Raw genomic sequence first — 11,695 nt, 5'->3', positions numbered from 1 at the left:
TATAATGCACATCTGTTAGATTAAGTCCAAGAGAACTCCAGGTTTGCAGTGCCTTTGTGAAAATGGTTATGCGGCGCTTGAATGATAGCCAACCTGCTGATAGTGACTCCACTGGACTCCACTGGGTTACATGGTGACTGTGTGCATCCGAAATTGTTGTTGTGACTTATAATTTTATAGCAAATCATTTTTTGCACATATAAAAAAATAACTTGTCCATACAACATAATTATCTTGTGCACACATGATAATTATGTTGCTTGCACAAGATAGCAACCACCTGTCAGCCCACCTGCACCTCATCATCCAGTCGAGCCACAGCTATATATCTCTTTGGTGTTCTATTTCTGTGGTAGCAGATGCTTTTCAGCCACTTGGCTCTGGTTTATTGCTGTTTATTTTTGGTGTATATACCGGCTGCTAACTATATATTTCTCTGTGCCTAATGGCTACCCTGCTTGCCTGCCTGGTGGCCTGATCTCCACTGTTTCTCAGTTGTCTTTCTGTGTTCCCTGCTTCTGTAGTTATAAAAACCATAACAGTGTACACAAGATAAACAGTTTGTTCAAAGAGGATTAATAAGATAAGCAAATAAACATGTGTGACTACAGTACTTCCACAGGAACATTGGTTTTTACAGGTATTTGGTAATAAATTAAGTGGTCCACCTCCTAACCACAGGCTGATATTGCTGTCCACAACATCAATTCTGCAAACACATCCTGGAAGATTTTCTTTCCTTCTTTTTGCTTCTTTCAACTAACACAGATTTTTTTTTACAGTATGTCTAAACTGTTAAATCTCAGCACTCACGACTTTTACAGTGTCCTCCAGGAATATTATGATTAGACTGCATAAGGTAAAGGTGTTAATAATTACACTATATTGCCAAATATATCTGCTCGTCTGCCATCACATGCATAATACTTTGAGTGACATCTCATTCTAAACTAAATAGGATTTAATATGATATCAGCCCACCCTTTGCAGCTATAAGAGCTTCAACTTTTCTGGAGAGGCTTTCCACAAGGTTAGGAATGTTTATGGGAATTTTGACCATTCTTCCAGATATGCATTTGTGAGGACAAGAAGCCCTGGCCTCGCAGTCTCCAATCTAATTCATCCCAAAGTTGTTCTGTCAAACTGTTCCACATCAAACTCGCTCATCCATGTCTTTATGGACCTTGATTTGTGCACCGGTTACAGTCATGTTAGAGCAGGAAGGGGCCAACCCCAAACTGTTCCCACAAAGTTGGGATTATGAAATTGTCCAAAATGTCTTGGTATGCTGAAGCATTAAGAGTTCTTTCACTGGAACTAAGGAGCTGAGTTAAAGTCATTTTGTTTTAATACCACTGTGGAATATTGGAATATTTAGTAGCAAGGCCTGTACTTGTTGCACAGGTGAAATCCTATCATGGTACCATGTTGGAATGTGTGTAGAAGCAGTCTGCATGCCTAGGTGCATGATTGTATACACCTGTGGTCATGGAAGTGATTGGAACACCTGAATTAAATGATCTGAATGTGGGAGTTGATACTTTTCGGTGTACCTAATGTAGTCTACCTTAGTCTTTTTTTTCTTTTTTTTCAAGCTTTTTTTTTACTTTATTAAGAAGCATTTTGAAAAAATTGGCAACAGCTGATTGGAATCCAAGTAGATTTTTGTTGAAGGAACAAAGATGCCGATCAGAAGTAAATTTTCACTGAGATTTCTGTTTGTTTCACCCTTTTTTTTTTTAAATTCCTTTGTCCTTCCTTGATATCAACATTCAATATTCCAAACCATATCTCCCATCTTTTACTTCTCTGCTGATTTCCATCTCTATGTTCAACATACTACTTTTCTGTCTCAGCTCTCCGTCTTCGGCCCTTTGTCTCCAATTCCATGGCCCGTTTTTTTCCATCTTTTTCCTCCACAAAGGGAGGGAGTTGTTATATAAACCTGTTGTTTTTCCTCATCATCTCCTGACAACAGTGCAGAACACTCTCTGATGCAGTTCCCACAAATGCAGAAGCTCACGCAACTATGCTGCTGCAGACGCACTGCTGCACTGAGTTTTGATCACTTGTATCCAGTCGGTTCTTTTTGATTTCCCCTCGCACCTTCATGTATTGCAAACAACCTTATACTTTCATCTCTGCATTATCTGCTCTGGTTGTCATTATCACATACGCACACGCTTACGCAAATGGTCAGCCATTAGCACAAGTACAACACTTTGAAGCTATAACCCTTACATGCATATAAACACATTTTGTCTATCTACTCCCACACACTCTTTGTGGCCTATACCAGCCGGTCTGCGGAGCGAATACGTCCTGCTGTATTAGGCATCCCACACACACACACACACACACACACACACACACACACACACACACACACACACACACACACACACACACACACACATAAACGCAGGTATGTTTAGATTAAGGTAAGTATATGGTGAACCCACTCTTACAGGCACAATTACCTCCCTTATGCAACTTGGTTGTCTCTGATGACATACCAAGTTCTTCTTTTCCTTTATGTCTCACTCTCATCTCCACCTCTCATCTAGTCTCTGTCACACTCTCTTTTTCTGCACCCCTCAACCTCCCCCTCTCATTTTAAGGGTGGTTAATACAGCTCAAACATCATTGATCCGAAACCACAGCGAGCACATTCTTCTGCTTTCACACTAGATTTGCATATCTGCACTTCTCTCTCTCTCTCTCTCTCTCTCTCTCTCTCTTTCTCTGTCTCTCCTTGGCTGTGTGCACGCCTGTGTGTCTGCTTGTGGTTAAATGAATGTGTCTATTGCGTACAAGCGTACTCTGCTTAAAACCCTTTGTTGAATCTGCATGGGTGTACAGCTGTTGTGTTCCCGTTTGACACCTCCAGCAGATCTGGCAGCTTCGGGGCGATCTATGTAAATGACGTCTGCAGTGTTATTGACTTTTTACTGCGTGTGTGTGTATTTACTGTAAGATAATAGTTATATAAGAAACAAGCTTTTTGTTTTGGGTCGCTAAAACAGTCGTATTTATGCAAATGTACATTTTCAGGAACAGTTACTGAACTTGAGGTCAATCACATGTCATATTCTGAATATTTTCTCTCTGATGATTTTATTTATTTATTTTTAACAGCAAGCCCCGAATTCAAATCACTCAACTGGGCTCTTCAGCTTTGATGCAAAATTGATCTCATTAATGGTTTTAGATTCAGTGTAATGATTTGATAAATTATGCTTCGCAGTAAGCTGTGCTTCTTTACAAACATACCAGTTCTGATTGATTGGCGTGGGTGATGGCCACATTACTAATGGGGCCAAGGAAACTGCCAGAAATCTTGTTTACTCCCTCTGAGCAGCGCAAACAGGTCAGCTCAGGATCTGTGCACAAGACTAAAATCTCTGTGTTTCAAGCCTTACAAAATAGAACCCACATGCAGCTCTCCCTTTTTCTGTGGTTCAGGAGATAGAGTGGGTTGCCCACCAATCAGAGGGTCAGTGATTTGATCTCCTCCAATCCGCATGTTGGAGTGCCGTTGGGCAAGATACTGAAGCCCAAATCACCCTGATGTATTCATCAGAGGGTGAGAGGGTGGGTGTTAGTTAGAAAGTGCTTAGAAAGGCATAAAATAAAGTCCTGTACAAATCTACTCAAACTCATTTAAAGTAGAAAAGCCTTGTATAAGTACCAGCATAGTTACCATTTTTGTACAATAACATGCCTCCATGAAATGCCACCATATATTGGTTGAGGAACTTTTGTGGCCTAGTGATCCTAGGTGTAATTTTCCCCATGATAGGTCTCCCAAGGCAAACCAGTCCTAGATTAAGGGCAGACTAAGTGTGAATCACGAGATCCTTATGAAAGGTAAAGTAATGGCTCATGATACCTGATCTGAATTGGGGTTACTCGGCCCATTCCTTGGAGCCAGGCCATGAGGAAGGGCTTGTATGTACAGTATGTTTGAAGGTGGAGTTCTTGGCAGTCCGATGCCCTGTTGCTGAAACTGGGTTTAGATACATGGAACATCACCTCTCTGGTGGGAAAGGAGCTTGAGCTAGCACTCAAAGCTGGCAGATACCAGCTAGACATAGACAAGCTGGACTCTAGAGCTGCCCTTAATGAAAGGTGGCGAACAGCAGTGGGTATGCTTGTATCCCCTATTTCAGCACCTGTGTGTTGGGGTTTTCCCCAGTGGATAAGAGCATTGTTTCCGTCGCGGTCTTAGAACAAGTCCTGGCTTGTTATTAGTTTCTGTGCCCGAAGACTGATGATGATTTTTGTAAGTTCTGTCAACTGTTCACCACCTTCTGTTGAGTTGGAAAAGGCAGTGTGGGAGAATGCTGGACAGGACTGGTACAACCCAATGGATAGTGAGGGAAATGTCACTGATTCTTCATAATTCATAATTCATAGTATTAGTAATAGTTGATAATTTTATGTGGAGAATGTCTAGGTGCAGCCGTGTTCATTCTGTAGTCGCAGGATCTTGTCACACTTTTTTGCATGTGGTTTTATTGGCTTCATTTAACAAACTCACTGTGACAGTTGTATGTACGTATGGATATATGGACAAATCCAAACATGCAGGGGAATGAACCCATATGACTTTAAGAGGTAAAACATCAGTTTTGTTTGGATTTTGAAAATTTCATCATCTCTGCATTCAGAAATTATTTTCATGTAGCATGTAAAACCTAATGTAAGCTGATTTGAAGGAAACTTTCCAAGATTTTTCTGGAGTTTGTCACGAAGGACAGCTGGAAATCGGAATTGAGCACATTTGTTTAAGCCATTAGTCATCACAGTGTAAGAGGAACTATACTGGCTGTCCTTTGAAAAAATAATATTGAAATGAAGAGTTTAAGAGACCTGTTTATTGTGGGGGTAAGTAAAGGATAAGTCACGTGAACATTAAAGGCTGCTGAAATAGGTCAGCTCGATGTATTTCTTAGTAAAATTCAGTGAATATATTTTACTTTAGATGACTGAAAAATAAACTCAGAAAATGTGAATTCAAAAAACAACACCACACATCCAAAAGATAAAAAACAATCACTGCCCTTATTCAGAGAAGGCAATGGCGCTTAAGGAAGAAACATGCATGCAGCTAGGAAGAAGAGATTAGTCAGTGTAAGCAAATAAACTTAAAGGGCTAGTACAATTGAATGCACTGCTTATTTGCATTCACAGTACACTGAGGCCTTTGATTAAACATATACGTACGCGTAGATGAGACAGATACACATGTGGGCATTGAAATCATATCATTTCTGTAAAGGAAAAGACCAGTATGTGCTCAGGCACTAGATGCAAAATAACAATGATTTTTCATGTGTGTGTGAGTGTGTGTGCACCTTATTGTTCTAGCGCACCTGTGTTGGCAAGCCAGCCAAAGCTAGAAGCGCAGAAAGCAGTGTTTTGCTGGAGAACATTTCATATTTATTGTTGTATTTTTTGCACATTTTCCCTTTTTCTCCCACACTGGATCAGCCAATTCCCCTCTCACTGTGTGCTTCTTCTCGCTGCTGCTTACTCCCACCACTGGCCTGGGGAGGATGTAAACAACATTTCTCTTCTCGTGCACATGCTTCCATGTGCTTAGCTTCACGTTTTGGAGAGAAGCTTCACCAGGAGATAATAGCATCCATGGAGGGGTCATTATCCAGGCGCACTCCACACAAGGCGCTCAACCAACCCCATCGGAGGCATCAGACACTTTTCATGGGATGCAAGCTCACCTTTTTTCCACAGCTGTTCAGATCCTTACACACATTTGATGCGAAAAGTTTCAGATCCTTCACATGATCTAATTTGAAGGCAGATATTGTACAGAGATAGTAACACACTGGCGTTTTCTTTAGTTAGAAAGCACACTCTGTGATATGTTCTCTGCCCACTCAAGAATATAGTTGTACATACGGTAATCTAATGCTAATTGCTCCTCTGAAGAAATCCCTGAACATCAAATGTGTGATGTGGAACGAGAAAAAAAAGGCTGATTATACTGCGTACAGTACTGCTATTTATACAGAAAGACTGCATCTCATGGGAAAGACAGATGAGAGAGCTGGAGCTGGAGGAAAATAGAGAGAAAGAGGGATAAAATAGTGAGAGACTTTCTACCTCCAGCCTAGTGGTGATCTCCAGCTTTCACCTCGCAAACACACCCACACAGCACCTTATTATGACCTGTCTCTCTCGCTCTGTCTTTGGCTGTCTCTCATCCACAGTAGCTCTTTCAGCTTTCCCTTTCATCTCTCTGTACCTCAAGAGTTTGATCCAAAATGATAAAACAGCGCACTCTAGTGGCTTTGAGCTGTAATTTGAGCTCGCCCAATAGACCAAGGGATGTCAAATTCCCATTATGCTGTGGGCCACATGCAGCCATCTTTGATCTTGAGTGTATCAGTGTGAAGAAGTTTAACTGCACACTTAATCTAATAGATACACTACCAGTCAAAAGTTTGGACACACCTTCTCATTTAAATGTTTTTCCTTTATTTTTACTACTTTCTACATCATAGACACAAACTGAAGACATCAAATATATTGAATTATATAGAGCAAAGAAAAAAATGATGAATGACTCTAAATATGTTTTATATTTTAGATTCCTTTGCTTTGTTGAGAGTGCTGCAAACCCTTGGCCTTCTCTCAATGAACTTCATGATGATTTTCACTTCACAGGTGGGCCTTGTCATGGTTAATTTGTGGAATTTCTCGCCTTCTTAATGGGTTGGGACCATCAGTTATGTTGTGCAGAAGTCAGGTTGGTACACAGCTGACAGCCCTGTTTGACAACTGTTAGCTGATTTGTTCTTGCCATAATATGAATTCTAAGAGAAACGGCAGTACATCATTACTTTAGGAATTGAAGGTCAGTCAGTCAGTAAATTTGCTAAATCTTCGAAATCGCAAGTTATCAGCACCTCAGATTAGAGCCCAGATAAATGCCACACAAGAAACACAAGGAGTGGACATCAGATGAGTCCAAATTTGAGATCTTTGGTCCCACCCGCCGTGTGTTTGTGCGTCGCAGAAAAGGTGAACGGATGATCTATACATGCAAGGTTGCTGGTGACACTGTTGGGGATTTAATCAGAATTGAAGGCTCACTGAACCAGCATGGCTACCACAGCATCATACAGCAACATGCCATCCCATCTGGTTTGCGTTTAGTTGGACCATCATTTATTTTTCAACAGGACTATGACCCCAAACACACCTCCAGGCTGTGTTAGGGCTATTTGACCAAGAAGGAGAGTGATGAAGTGCTGCACCAGGCCTGACGTCCACCTTCACATGAACTAAACCCAATGGAGATGGTTTGGGATGAGATGGACCGCAGAGTGACGGCGAAAGAGCTAACAAGTGCTCAGCATCTCTGGAACTCCTTCAAGCCTTCTCCCTGTGCGCCAACTGCTGCACCTCCAACCACCAGGTTGTCAAGCTAATTAAGTTTGTACATGACACCACCATTATTGGACTCATCTCGGACGGGGATGAGTCTGCCTACAGGGTGGAGGTTGAACGTCTGGTGTGCTGGTGCAGCCGCAACAACCTGGAGCTGAATGCCCAGAAGACAGTGGAGATTATTGTGGACTTCAGGAAGCAAACATCCCCACTCCCCCCATCATCTTCATCACCACTGTGGACTCATTCCACTTCCTGGGTACCACCATCACCCAGGAACTCAAGTGGGAGCCCACCATCACCTCCGTCATAAAAAAGGTGCAGCAGAGGATGTACTTCCTGAGGCAGCTGAAGAAATGTAACCTGCCAACAGGGACGATGATGCAATTCTACACTGCAGTCATCGAGTCCAGCCTCAGCTGCTTCATCACTGTGTGGTATACTGGAGCCACTATCAGGGACAAACAGAGACTGCAGCATGTTGTGCGCTCTGCTGAGAAGGTGATTGGCTGCAGACTCCCATCTCTGCTGGACCTGTACACGTCCAGGACACTGGTTCGTGCAGCTCGGATCTTAGCTGACCCTTCTCACCCTGGACACAGTCTGTTTGACCTGCTCCCCTCCCTTATTCTTATTTTTATTTAAGTGCTTGACTTATAGTATGTTTCGCACAAAGTACTGCAGCAATTTCCTAATGTTGTAAATCTGCTCAACATTTGGCAGTAAAACCCTTTCTGACTGTTGGAAACCCAAAGCAAAGCACGGCTATTTTGAATCTAAAATATAAAACATGCTTTGAGTTGTTTAACACTTTTTTGTTACATAATTCCTTGTGTTCATTCATAGTTTTAATGCCTTCAGTGAGAATCCACAATGTAAATAGTCATGAAAAAAAGAAACACCATTAAATGAGAAAGTTTGTCCAACCTTTTGACTGCTACTGTATGTTAGTATTACAAAAGAAAGTTCAATTTCAAAGGCACATGTTAGTTTTTCCTGCATAACAAAGAGACTCTGCTCTAGTAAATGAAAGAAATCTGTTTCAGCAACTTTTGTGCCATAAATCATTAAAAAAGGTCAAAGTTCTGATATCTCATTGCTCAGACTGTCCTATAATTAAAGCTTATTAATCACTGTAAAAGCAGAAAATTCTATAGTCCCAAAAAAACCAGGAAGGTTTAATCGTTTAATTGTTTATTTATTACTTTGGTGTGATGTAAAGAGGTGTGAGGAAGATCTTTATCAGCAGGAAAAATGTAAAACTTATAAAAACACAGTTAAATGCCCAAAATTATGTCCTCCCTCACGTTCTAAAGCGGTCCAATGGGACTCCAAATTGCAGTCCTTGCTTGGCCCACAGGCCTTATGCATGACACCCTCTGCCATAGACTATATGCTTTTCGTACTTTCCAGCCTTTTGCCACGTGGCAAGCCCTTTCTTGCTGTTTCCCAATCCACTGATCCTATTTCAGCCAAAGCTTTGCTGTGTTTTTACGCTGCTTTTCAACATTTCTTTCATTCTCATAATAAAAACTTAAACGGTGAAGCTGCAAAGTGATTCCATGAAGACTTGGAATAAAAAACAAAACAGGTTATGGTGCATCCTATTTTATGACATTTTTTTCCTGCCACTAGAGGGAGACAACGCTTTGTATTTGTAAGCTTTCTTGATCGCTGTATCGAGTTTCCATCGTTTGTTAGTCCGCCACAGTATTCCAACATCACAAGAATATGATGAGTGACAAGCTCTGGAAAAAGACATCTTGTAAACTAATACATTTTACAAATAATACACAGTAAATAAAATTGTGTCTATTTTTTAAATTTGCTGAAGAATAAATAACGGGGAAATACTTGTGTGTCATAAACGGCTGATTAAAATGCAGTTACTGCAATAAGAAATTTCAAGAGGATTATAATTGACTAGGGTGTGATTTCAGTCTTTAAAAAGGACCTTTTGTCTGACTTTTCACAATATCTCCACCCAACCAACGAGATTTGGCCACACACTAAAAGCAGACATCTACAGTAAACACTGCAGATATACATTATACTGATTTATTAATCACCAAAGCTCCACTGTGATTGATTGGGCGAAGGCACCACTCCTACTGGACACATGCACCCGTGAAGTAACGCCCGGCTCCTTTCCTGAGGCTGTCTGAGTTTAGGATTTGTCATGAGCTGTTGTTGTCTTTTGTGACAGCCGCATATACATCACGTGTAGGCCTGGGCGAATTGCAAACATTTGTAAAGTGATTCATATGGGTGGGACTTCTTTTGAGTTTTTCAACTGTAAGCAGCTTTTGTACACTGAAACTAAACATGGCCATGGGACCGCACACGGATCGCAGGTGATTGATATGAGACTAAAAAGCCTTTGTGCTGTGAAGGTGCAAAGTCAACTGGCCAGGGACTGCCAACAATGCTAAAAATCAACATGACACTCATTATATCAAGAAAAGAGTGGCATGAAAAGGAAGACAGGGAAAAACAGTTGATTAAAAAAAGGATGAGGTGATTTCTTGAGTAAAATGCGTAACAATGCAGAAGGTGAAGATAGATGAGTTTAGCTTTATTAATTAATTATGGCATTGTCGATTTGCTTTGGTTAATGAAGCACAAACTTTGACTTTTAGATTGTTTTATTATTTAGTCAAATCCACCAAGGGGCTTATATTTTGGTAGTGTTTGCATGCGTGTCATTCTGTCTGCAAACATAATAGCTCGTAAAGTTTTGAATGAATTCTGATAAACCTTTGTTGGGGTGTAGAATGGATTCATGTTGACAATCTATTAAAATCTGGTTTACATCCACCACGGCCTTCAAGGTCAACTTCACGATCTAGTTCATGATCTTAAAACTATGAGTCTTACAAGTGTGGTGTGTAACATATAGAAAAATAAAGCTTTAAAAAATCACGTTACATGTGACCTCTGACCTCTCCTTTAAGGTCAATAGACTGATCTGAAGGTCTAAATGATACTAATACCATATTGAGGTACTTAAAACTGTTTACAGGGAATTATATATGGAGATTCTAAATATCTCATTACTGTTTGGATCCAAATATTAGGTCTCATTTGACTTCTGACCTCGCTCTTACATTTCTTTCAAGTTGATCCCAAAATGCAGTGTATCTTTTATTCTTCTCCCCTTGAAAGTCTACTAGGAATAACCCTTAAAGCTCTTTTCCAGACAGAGCAGTTTCTGTCACATGTCAGGCCTGCTTATAGAATAAATACCTGGGTATGTGTCAGATATTAGTGAGTGTGGTCTCTGCCTATGGAGCCATTATCGGAAAAACTATTCTAATAGTCGTCAAACCACGTCTTTATCGATATGTCAATCTTAATCACTTAGGGTACGGGGAGGTCGTGGAGCTTATCTTTTAGTTTGTGCCTCTTTTTGTCATGCTACCAGTTGTGCGAGGAAGACCACTTCATTCCTATTGGTCAGTGTTACAAAACATGTCATCAAACGAGGAGATAGCACAGACTGTATATAAAAGATGGATGCAGCAACCGTGAGGTCAGATTGCGAATCCTTGAGCTCGGTGTTTTCGGGATCGCCGTTTTAGCTTTTTAAGACTAGCCTTGGTTTGCACGGTGTAGATTTCACTGTGAAACCAAGGGACTCTGGAAGCTCATTGGCAAACCACTTGTGAATCACAAGTGGTTTAGCTTTACGTCTTTCACTGTCACACCTGGTTTGTGCTCACAGTCCTGGCTAACGTCAAAACTGACATCACAACAGCTGGCACGCACCGCCCTTTTTACGTCATTTTGGGTATATTTTTGTAGCCTGGGGCTGAGCCAAAGACAGCTGAGTATGATTGCGATCATCGGTTTGTCTTAACCGTGATTTCGATGACATAGAAGTGCAGGAGCTCAGGGATTCCCAGATAATAGAAAGTGAGATGCAGCAGCTGCCTGAAACAAATGATACCGTCTGGAGAAGCCTTCGTGTATTTCTATACCAGCTTTGGTGTGAAGTGGGTGTTTTTTTTTTCTGAGTGGAGACACCTGTTGCTCTAGAGAAGACTGCTGTGAGCCCACCGCCAATATAAACAAGGACGAGGCAGCGGTGATGTCACAGCTGGCGCACAGCACGACCACTGCTGTTGCTGTGCCCAAAATGATCTCCCATATTTATCCTAAAAATGATTGTGGGACTTTAAAACTATTATAAATGACTTGTTGGCCTATAATCTGTAAAAAATAGGTCAAACATATCTCTGCTGAGTGATATCAAGATATCAGACAGTTCGAGGGT

This window comes from Astatotilapia calliptera, chromosome 4 (genome assembly GCF_900246225.1).
Source record: "Astatotilapia calliptera chromosome 4, fAstCal1.2, whole genome shotgun sequence".
Taxonomy (NCBI): Eukaryota; Metazoa; Chordata; class Actinopteri; order Cichliformes; family Cichlidae; genus Astatotilapia; species Astatotilapia calliptera.
Note: the sequence above shows the minus strand (reverse complement) of the source record.